The sequence below is a fragment of the Capsicum annuum genome, chromosome 11, assembly GCF_002878395.1.
Source record: "Capsicum annuum cultivar UCD-10X-F1 chromosome 11, UCD10Xv1.1, whole genome shotgun sequence".
NCBI lineage: Eukaryota > Viridiplantae > Streptophyta > Magnoliopsida > Solanales > Solanaceae > Capsicum > Capsicum annuum.
This window is the reverse complement of record NC_061121.1, coordinates 112315604-112327076: the sequence shown is the minus strand read 5'-3', so window position 1 is coordinate 112327076 and position 11473 is coordinate 112315604. Positions and strand designations below refer to the sequence as shown.

The window sequence follows — 11473 nt, the reverse complement described above, 5'->3', positions numbered from 1 at the left end:
ACCTCTCACAGCTGAAATAAAAGTAGCTCTAAATATATATCGAGGATAATTCTTGGACACATTGCCAATCTCATCACACACAAAGCAAGATCTACGACACGACTCTATAAAAGAAGGTAAAACTAGGCTTGGACAACAACACTGAACCACAAAACCAAATAATCCACTACCAGAACTTTGTAAGGCCTCTTGTATAGGCCTATCCTAATATCCAAGAGAACCTTTAAAATGTCTACCATGTGAAGCCTGACCTCTGAACTAACAAAAATGCATACCTCTTGGTGCCTCCTTGAGATGCCAAGAGAATACCCTCACTCACCTTAGCATAATCCATTATATTAAAAAAAGATTCTTAAAATACAACTAGCTGAGACATAGCGAACTGAAGGGAGACATCCAAACCATTCATAAACTTCTGAATCTTTGCACACTCGATAAAAATACTAGCATAAGAATATCTTGACAGGCATAGAAGCTAATCATGATCACCTATACCATAGTTTTGGTGTAGGATGATCTTTGTTAAATATAATAATCCAACTTGAGTTGGGGTCGAATACATAAAGAGTGTCATTAGTATTTGAATCTTATGGGTGTTGGAAGCTACTAAGTATTTACCTGCAATGTAAACATGAAGAAAAACATAAGTTAAAATGGGGGATATGGTTAGAATGGTTGTTTAGACGAAATTCAATTAAACTACTACTTTAAAGAAACAATTGTAGACAAGATTCTAATAGAAGAATAGTGTGGGGATTATGTTTTCCTATGGGCTAAAAGTGCATGGGCACATGAGAGTCACATTTAAATTATAGTCAAGGAATGTGTGGGTAGGTTAGTTGTGGGGATTTCGTGTTAGTTTTTCAACTAGACGCCAAAATTATCACCCATTGATTCTTTCAAATCCCACAAGGGTGTGTCAAAAAAATCAACCCAAAACATTAGTTGGGCATCTCTATTTCTAGAAAGATACTCAAGACCATAGTAATTTCACTATCTATTCTTATTTCTAAGATATTGTAAATGAATAGGCTAATCATCTAATTCATTGTTCACTAATACTTTTCACCCACATCCCACTTTCAAAGCTAATGTAGGATTTAGGGAAATTGGGGCTTTCACCCACAATTTCTATGTAGCAATTAAGTATTAGTGAAACCCATATCATCAACCAAGAATTTGAATTTAAAAATCAAAGCCCACACACATTTGCACCCAATTCAAACATAATCCCAAGTTAAGTGTTTACCTACTCACAAAAGCAGGGAAAAAAGAATTACCCAAATTGACATTTATTTCCTCCATAGAAAATAAAGTAAGAGAGTAATCCCAAAGCACTACACTCAAATTACAAATAAAAATATCATTTTGAAAAATTTAACAATTTTTGTCTCTCTTTAATTGGAACTTTTCTCTCTCTATGAGCTTAAAAATTTGTTGGAAGATAATTCTAAAGTTATAGGGTTTTTCCTTTTGAGAGTTGGAGCTAGCTATGGGAAATTACGAGTCTTTCCCTGGGCTATTTTTTGCTCTATTGTGATTGCCATTACTTGGTTGCAATCGCAGCTACTATGATTGCGTTGAACCTATCACGGTCGCTATTCTTTGACTAGGCCTTAACCTGTCATAATTTCGGCCCTCAGATTGGGATCATGATAATTGAAGTCGATCACAGCTCTGTATTTCTAGCTCTTGAACTACTTATCCCTTTTTGTTCCTTTTTTATCCCGCTTTACTTATTTTCTTCCATTTACCTGTGAACTTGCAAAATATGGCAGTTAGTCCATTCAATTGACAAATATGCCTCATTAACACCATTTTACCATCATCATGTGCATAAATTTTGATATTAATGAGTGGTATATTTACCACTCATAAATACCTCAAACTTAACCCCTTGCTTGTACTCAAGCAACTTCTTACTCAATTAGACTATGCAATTTTTAGCCTATTTATATTACCAAATGGTAACAATGACTTCAAACTTATATGACTAAATGATCACAATGACTTCAAACTTGATTAGCATAAACAAGTAGCTCTCAAGCATTGATAAAGTTATTCTTACAACTCCCCTCAATATGAAACAATATATCAAAGATTCAAAAGACTTTAAAGAACAACAATGTGACTATCACTAACTCTCTAGAAGTGACTCTCCATCGATAAAAACTCAACTACACACTTTTGCCTTATACCCAATTTTATACCATGAAACAAGGGATTTAAGTAAAAACACTCACTCTTATAAAGAATATCTCAGTGCGAATGAGTATCATACCATATGCTTGCCTTTATTTTTAATCACCACTACTACGAAAACACTTGATTGGTGATCTCAAAGGATATTTTCAAGGTTGTAATATAGGCTCGCGGAAAGGGTATGATATAATTTGGGAATAAAGTGACTACACCTTCCTTGATAATCTACATCACAATATTCAATCAAACATCAGACCATGGGCCACTTCATTTTTTTTCATTTCACAAATATACCTACTTTCACAATCTTGATTCAGCCACTTCTTTTGAAAGCATTTTCTTCTTGTGTATTTATTTTGTGAATCTATGATTTTCCTTCTTTTGATGACCCCTTTTTTTCACCTTTTCACTTAAACTCTTTGCTTAAATTTTCCACTTATAATACCATGGCCCAAGGTTACCTCTTCCAAGACTTACCACCCTTAACTTAGGCTTTTAGGCTCAAGTTGCCTTTTCAAGTTCAAAGAGAGTAGGGTTAAAAATAGGGGTAACATTAAATGGTTCAAGGCTTGCAATGTGGTTTCCAAAATAAGGTGTGAAGGCTCAAAATGGGTTACTAGGGATACTATTCTATGTCTAGGTAGGCTTTTTAGGCTAAAGTAGGTTTCTAGGTTCACAAAGAGGGCCTAAGAACATTTCACCAAGCAAACATATTAATAATTAGCCTTGAGAGACTAACGGGGCAAGTTTTAGATAGTACAAGCAAGCATGAGAGTTAAATAACTACGCTTACTACACATGATATGTAAACTTAATAAGGAGGCTTAATTGCATTTCCTACTAGAGATAAAAGGAGGTACATACCCAATACTACAAACTAAGGACCTTGGAGTCAAAAAAATTGGTAAAGCATTGTTACAACATTGTTCACATCTGTGCCCATGGTTTTTAAAAAGTTTTTGGATAGAAGAAGGTGTTTGCTTCACATTCACCATGTAAAATTTTCTATTGATGGCACCAAACCAACCCGTCATCTCACATTTTGGCTCTCACGAGGAAAAATCATATAGACACACAGACTTCACCATAGGTATAAGAGTGTTCCCATAACTCCAATTCCACGGGTACTTAGGTTTCCCCTGCATGGCTCAAAACCCAATCACGATAATTTTCCCTTAAAAATGTCATCACTCAATACATCATCAGGAAAGGCTTGTACGATATTAATCAAAAGAAATATAATAATCTCTATGCTTGGGGTGAGACTTTAGATTACGATTCCCAAACATAAATTTAACCCCTACACCCCTAACTTAAAGAGTTGATGTGCTCTAACTACAATATATAAAAGAATTAGAAGGTCTAGAAAGGGCTCCCTGAACCTACAACAGATAGAATTTGTTTTTAAATCAGCACATCTTGATAAGGTGTGCTGCGATCCTAGTAACTGAGACCGATTTTCCCCATGTTTTGCTCTATGTTTCTGCATAATTTGCAATCTTCCAACCTAATTTTCCGCTGCTTTTTAGACTTCTAACTAGTGATACAATACCTATTAAATATAAAAAATGCAATAAGCATGTAACTAATGTGTTTCCTCTAATCAAGCGCCTGATTTAATATCGTGGGATGATTCCTTTTTATCAATATTTCAATCCCTTAAAACACACCAACTCCACTTTGGCCACCCTGGGGCCTCCTACGTTGTAGTGTTTCCACCTTTGCCTGTTCATTGCAAACCTAATTTTCTCATGGTCCTCTATTTTGATAGCACCACTAGGGTAAACACTCAAAATCACAAAAAGGATCGACCACTTAAAATGAAGCTCCCCGCAAAAAGTTTTAAGCGAGAGTTGTAGAAAGTACACTATCGCCTACATAAAGTTCTCTCTTTAAGATTTTAGCATCATTTTATTTCCTTATTTTCTCCTTATATAAAGTAGAACTTTTATAGGCCTTGAATCGAAAATCTCCAAATCGTGAAGTTTAGTGATCCTTAGCTCAGAAGAATCTTCCCAATTCATATTTATCCCTTTTAATACCCACAAAGCTTTATGCTCAAGCTCGATGAACAAGTGACATGCCTTCTTGAACATCAATTGGTAGGGAAAATGAAAATTGGGGTGTTGTAGGCTATCCTATATGCCCAAGGTGCCTCATCAAGCTGCCTTTCTTAATTAGTTTGACCTATATTCACCGTCTTCACAAGTATATCTTTGATTTTCTGATTTGACACTTTGACTTGACCACCTATTTGGGGGTGATATGGGGTAGAAACCTTATTCCTCACCCCATATTTATCAAGAAGAGCCCTAAAAACCCAATTGCAAAAATGTGAGCCTCCATCACTAATAATGGCATGCAGCATTTCAAACTTTGTAAAAATATATTTATTTAAGAAGAAAGTGATGGTTTTGCTCTCATTTTTTAGAAGGGCCACAACTTTAACCCATTTCGAGATATAATCTACTGCCACCAATATATATTTGTTAGCAAAGGAGCTCACAAAAGGGCCCATAAAATCAATCTCCTACACGTCAAAAAGTTTGACTTCAAGATTAGGCCTAAGGGGCATTTAATGTCTTCTTATGATGCCACCTTGAATTTGACATTTATTACATGATTTGCCACATATAATGGCATCTCTACAAATGCTGGGAAATAATAACCATATTGAAGAACTTTGGTGGCGGTTCGAATTCCCCTATGGTGATCACCAAAAGGGGAGGAATGACACGCTTCAATGATGTCTTTCATTTCCACTAATATAACACATTGCCAAATAATACCATCTCCACACTCCTGAAATAGGAAGGGTTAGTCCAAAAATTATTTCTTTATATCTGACAAGAAATGCTTTCTTTGATGATAGCTAAGATCCTTGGGGAGTACTTCACTCACCACAAAATTAGCTTAGTCGGCAAACCACAGTTCAACTTTTCCTGAAATTGACATGATTAGTACATTGAAAAAAATATCATTAATCTAAATCTCACCATACCTTTCATGATTATTCTCAAGGAGCAAAAGATGGTCGGCCACTTGGTTTTTGCAACCCTTTCGATCCTTTACCTTAAAATCAAATTCTTACAAGAGAAAGATCCATCTAATTAAGCGTGGCTTAGCTTCTTTCTTTTCCATGAAGTATTCAAGAGAGGCATGATCCGTGTGCACCACCGCTTTTATGCCCAACAAATAGGTATGAAACTTCTCGAAAGCATATACCACCACTAATAATTTTTGCTCCATAATCGTGTAGTTATGTTGAGAATTATTCAAGGTCTTGCTAGCACAATAGATCAGATGAAATAACTTTTCTTTACATTGACCCAAGACCGCCCTGAATACAATTCTACTTGCATCACATATCACTTCAAATAGAGATGACCAATTCGGGGCCACAATAATGAGAGACAACACAAGCAACTCCTCGAGACAATTAAAGGACTTCAAGCATGTATCATCAAAATTAAATTTTTCCTCTTTTTCATGGAGTTTGCACATTGGATGACCTATTTTAGAGAAATTCGTAATAAATTGCCAATAGAAACAGCACGCCCAAGGAAACTCCAAACACCCTTTACAAAAGTGGGAAGGGGTAATTTGGCAATGAACTCTACCTTAGCTTGATCAACTTGTATACCCTTTACTGAGATCTTGTGGCCCAAAATGATAGCCTCTGTGACCATAAAATGGCATTTCTCCTAATTGAGGACAAGGTTAGTTTCCACACATCTCTCAAGTACCTTGCTTATATTCTCAAGGCATGACTTAAATGTGTTTTCCACTATGGAAACATAGTCCATGAATATTTCCATCAAATCCTCAACCATATCCAAAATGATTGATAACATACATAGTTGGAATATTATCGGTGCATTGCATAATACGAAGGGCATCCATTTGAATGCGAATGTGCCATAGGGGCAAGTTAATGCTGTCTTCTCTTGGTCTTCTGGAGCAATATAAATTTTATTGTACCCTGAATAACCATATAAAAAGCAATACCACCCTCACTCGACCAACCTATCTATTATTTGGTCTATAAAAGGCATGGGGAAATGGTCCTTCTCGGTTCAAGATTCAACTTGCAGTAGTCCATGTATACCCGTCGGCCCGTGACCAATTGGATGGGAATAAGGTCATTTTTCCATTCACATCTTCTATACAGCCACCTTTTTTTGTAATATATTGCACCAGGCTTACTCATGTTCTATTGGAGATTGGATAGATGACTCTCGCATCAAGCTATTTTATAATTTCTTTATTCACCACCTTTTGTATGGGTTGATTTAGCCTCTTTTGATGTTCCAAACTTGGTAAATGATCTTGTTATAGTTTGATCTTACAGGAACAAATGTTGGGAGATATGTGTATGATATCTGCAATTGTCCATCCGAGTTCACAAATAAACTTTTTCGGTACCAATTTCAAAGCCTCCACTTGGTAAGGTTTGATATAACTTTCAATAATGATAGGCAATGTATTACCATAGCCCAAGAATACATATGCTGGTGGGGCAGTAACAAATTCAACTTAATTTAAGGTGGCTCAAGGATGGATGGCTTTGTGGATAGACTCTCCAAATTTTTTAGATCAAAGTCCAACTTTACTGGGTTATTGGTAAAATATCCAAAGATCATTAAAGATGCAACCATTTCATTGAAATCTTCTACTTTATCACTTTAACAATTCTATAAGACTCCAACAATGGGCCATTCGCCAAAATCACATTAATATAATTCAACACCTCATCAAATGACATCAATCACCAAAATTACTTCCAAGTTCATTGGTTGTTTCATGGACTTGCATATATTGAAGGAGGCCTCTTCATCATTTAGGTAGAATTTTATCTCTCTGCACTCCACATCCACCAATCCTCTCCCAGTGGCTAAAAATGGTCTTCCAAGAATAATAAGGATTTTATAGTCTAATGCATAATCAAGGATCACAAAGTCAGCTGGGAAGATGGATCGAATGACATTAACTAGAACATTGTGAAGTATCCCCATAGGTTTCTTGATATTTCGATCAGCTATTAGTAATATCATAGTGGAAGGTTGCAGTTTCCCCAACCCTATCTTGTGAAATGTGGCATATGGAATTAAATTTACACTAGCCTCAAGGTCACTTAAGGCCTTTACAAAGTTTAACATTTCGATGGTGCATGGGATTTTGAAAGCTCCAGGATCTTTCTTCTTTTCCTCCACCGTTCTAGATATAATTGCACTACAATAATGAGTTACTTCTATTGTCTCATCCTCCACAAGCCACTTTTTGGAAACTAATTCCTTCATAAAATTAGCATATCCCAACTTTTCTTGCAAGGCTTTTATTAGAGGAATGTTGATGGATAGGTTACTAAATTTATCATGAAATCTTTATAACATAGAATTTACCCCCTTTTTCTTGAGTCGTTGATGAAAAAGAGGAGGAATTGTAATTGGTGGAATGAAAACAACTTGGTATTCTTTCACCTTTGAATTTTCAATGATAACTTTATTTTGTTTTAACTCATCATCATTTGTCCTCTTACTCTTCATATTTGTTTGATAATTATTTTCTCAATTATTGGGGTCATCGTCAAACTCCATACCATTGCCAAGAGTTTTACCACTTTAAGTAACAATAGCATTTTTTACCATACAACTTGACCTTTCTTTATTTTGTCTTTCTATGAGGTAAGCTGATATTTGATTCAATTTTGCCTCAAGTTGTTGGATGGCGGTTGAATGAGATTCTACTATTTGGTGTAACTTGGAGAATTTACTTCTTATTTCTCTCACTATCATGTTGGTCCCCTCAACTCCTATCAAAATTCAAGATAAAATATCATCATTAATGTACCTCTCCATTTTGCATAGAGACATGTCCCGATTCTCTTTGTTCCGAGATTGATTCCAACTTTTCCCTTGAAAGGAAACGTGGGAACCGTCAGAATAATTTGGCAACAATCCTACATTGTCATTAAGTAACTCCTCTTTTACGTCTTCAGCTACCATAGTATCCTTTGCATCTATAGCATTGATCTTTCAATGCAGGAACCTATCATATATTTAGTACAAAGTTCAAAGTGTGACATCACTTTGACCAAATTTGAATCTCTTGCCTCTTTTTTTCTTTGATCTTGACACACAAAGAAAGATAAGAGATCCCCCGTGGCCACCTCAACATCATTTATATGCCAACCCCTAGCTAGACTAGCCACTTGGTCTACCATACTTGATGCAATTCCATAAGGCAGTTTAATAAGGGCTTCTCCGGATGCATTGTCTACTATGGATTTGTTGACTTGGTCCAATGCCTTATAGAATATTTGGAGGAGTATTTTTTCTGGTACCTTATGTTCTGGACATTTCATAAGCTTCTCCTTAAATCTGCCCCATGCTTCATACAAAAGTTCTCCATTGTGTTGACAAAAATTTGTGATTTCATCATGCAATTGCAATATCCTTGTTAGTGGGAAATAACGATCTAAGAAAGAATCAATAAGTTTTACCCATGATGTTATGGACCCATTAGGAAGAGACCTCAACCACGACATTGCCTAACCTATTATAGAGAACGTGAAGAGGTGTAACTGTATGGATTCTTGTGAGATATGACAAATATTAAATGGTGAGCATATTTCCATAAAATTCCTCAAATGGAGGTTGGAATCTTCGTGTTGTTGACCCCCAAACAAACCTTTCATATAAAGCAAGTGGATAATAACACTTGTAACATAAAATATCCCATTTCTTTGTTAGGGGGGAATACATATGGAACTAGCATGATCCTCATCCCCAAGGTAATCCATAACTTCAACATGTTCATATGATGATCATGAATGATCCTTTTTTGAATCATGGTTATTTGAAAAAAATAATAATCAACTAATAAAAAATCAACAACAATAACAAAAGTGAAAAACGACACCACGGGTGAACCCAAAGTCACTATCAACATCACACAAGCAAAAACTAAGTTTCACTCCTCAAAAATATTGCCATTTTGATCACGCTCACCAATACCATTTTCTTAGTGTAGGATTATCATTGTCAAATAAAATAACCCAACTTGAGTTAGGGTTGAATCCACAAGGAGTGTAATTAGTATTCAAATCTTATGGGTGTTGGAAGCTACTAAGGTTTTTACCCTTAATATAAGCAGAAAGAGAGGCATAAGTTAAAATAGGGGAGGGGGTAGAAGGTATGGTTTGAAAGTTTGTTTAGATAAAATTCAATTAAACAACTACTTTAAAGCACCAATTGTAGATAAGATTCCAATCGGAGAATAGTCTAGGGATCATGTTTTGTTAGAAGCAAAAAGTGCATGGGTACAAGAGAGTCATATTAAATTCTAGTCAATGAATATGTGGGTAGTTTCGGTGTGGGGCTTTGGTGTTAGTTTTTCAACCAAACACCAAAAATATCACTCATGGATTCTTTCAAATACCACAAGGGTGTGTCAAACAAATCAACCCAAAATCTCAATTGGGCATCTCTATTTCAAGGAAGATACCCAAGACCATAGCAATTTTACCATCCACTCTTATTTCTAAGATAATTTAAACGAGTAGGATAATCATCTAATTCATTTTTCACTAATATTTGTCATCCACATCCCTCTTTCAAAGCTAATATGGGATTTAGTAAAATTGGGGCTTTCACCCATAATTTTTAATTAGCAATTAAGTTTTAGTGAAACCCACACATCAACTAAGAATTTGAATTTAACAATCAAAACTTAAACACATTTGCACCCTATCCAAACATAATCCCAAGTTAAGTGTTTAGATACTCATGAGAGTAGGTAAAAGAGAATTATCCAAATTGACATTTATTTCCTTCAAAGAAAATAAAGTAAGAGAGTAATCCTTAAGTTTTTGAAACACCCTAGGTTTTGGAACCTTAGAAATTTTCCTGAATTTTTTGTTTCTGGGCAACATAAGACTTATGGATACCTGTCATATGGTGGGGTATAGTTGGTATGGGCTAGTCATATGCTCACCAGTATTAGTTGGTGGGTTTAATTGGCTTCTGGAATAGATACGACTTGGGTGGTATGAGTAATATGGTCGGTGATGAGTCGTATGGTTTTGTTTTTTTCCTTTATTTAATTTGAGATAGTGGATAAACTAGGGTTGGGATTTATGGGTGAAAGCCCTAAATACCCAAATAACCAAATAGGTTTGATGGATAAAAATCCCAATCTCTTGAAAGCTCAAATAATCCTTAAAAGAGGGGTTTGTGTGAACTTTAGGAACCCTCATCTTCCTTGAAAGAGCTACATGGGAACCAAGGAAATAGTAGATAATTATTGGGTCTTGTTTTCTAATTTTCTCTATCTTAGACATATGGGTGATTATGAAGTGACTACACTTAGGAAATCATCCTAGAAATAGGGGTGTCTAATTGAGGTATTAGGTGGTTTTGATTGAAGCACTCATTAGGTACTCAAACGGGTCAACAAGTGACACCCTTTAGGTTTAGTTTACAAACTAGCATCAAGGGTTTTTAATCTATCCTGTGACATCACCAACATTTAGAATTTGCATCTAGTCACCACACACCCATGCATAAGTTGGCCCTAGGAAAGCACAATCTCAAGATTCGTGCCTAATTGATTAGACTTAAATTATTCATAGCCTCGAATTAATACTTGAAAACCCCAAAAAGAAATATTAGTTGTGATATTTTCCAAACCATCTATTTATATCCTTTTGTATTCTAGGTTTGAATTAGAAAGTATCCATTATTCTGGGCAAATTTATTAGCCCCTCCCATTGTTTCTTATGGATTCGACCTTGACTAAAAAGTTGGGTAAATATATTGATGATGATTTCTTTGCACTTAAATTGACGTGTAAGTTGAGCGTTATCACCCAACTAACTCTGATTAACTAAAATAACGTGAAGTAAAATAATACTGGTATGAATAATAATAAAATAACTAGTCCTCAATTGATGAGGACTCATCAAAGCTGCAGCTGAGTGGCACAAGAACTAACTAAGTATGAGCTGGGAACTGCACGTTGAAACCTATGCTATAAGGCAGTATAGTGCAAAAGACAGTATGTAATCAATTCCCTAAATGTACTAGTATGTAAGATGGGAAACTAAGATTTATTCATATATGCTGAACATGCACGTACGAACATGAAAATTAAATCCTAGACTAAGTATAAATGTATGTATTTCATCTGAATAACTGAATAACTCAAGACTAACACATGGTTATGCAAACCAGAATTGAACATAATCTTATTATTGAACTATAACTGGGGG

The 11473-nt window shown here is 35.4% G+C and overlaps 1 non-coding gene across 1 annotated transcript; it reads left to right on the top strand.

Moving 5' to 3' along the window:
- The first annotated feature begins 8543 nt into the window (after positions 1–8543).
- On the top strand, positions 8544–8649 carry LOC124889056. Its single transcript, XR_007047673.1, has one exon. It is a non-coding gene; the product is annotated as a small nucleolar RNA R71 (small nucleolar RNA).
- The last annotated feature ends 2824 nt before the right edge of the window (positions 8650–11473 follow it).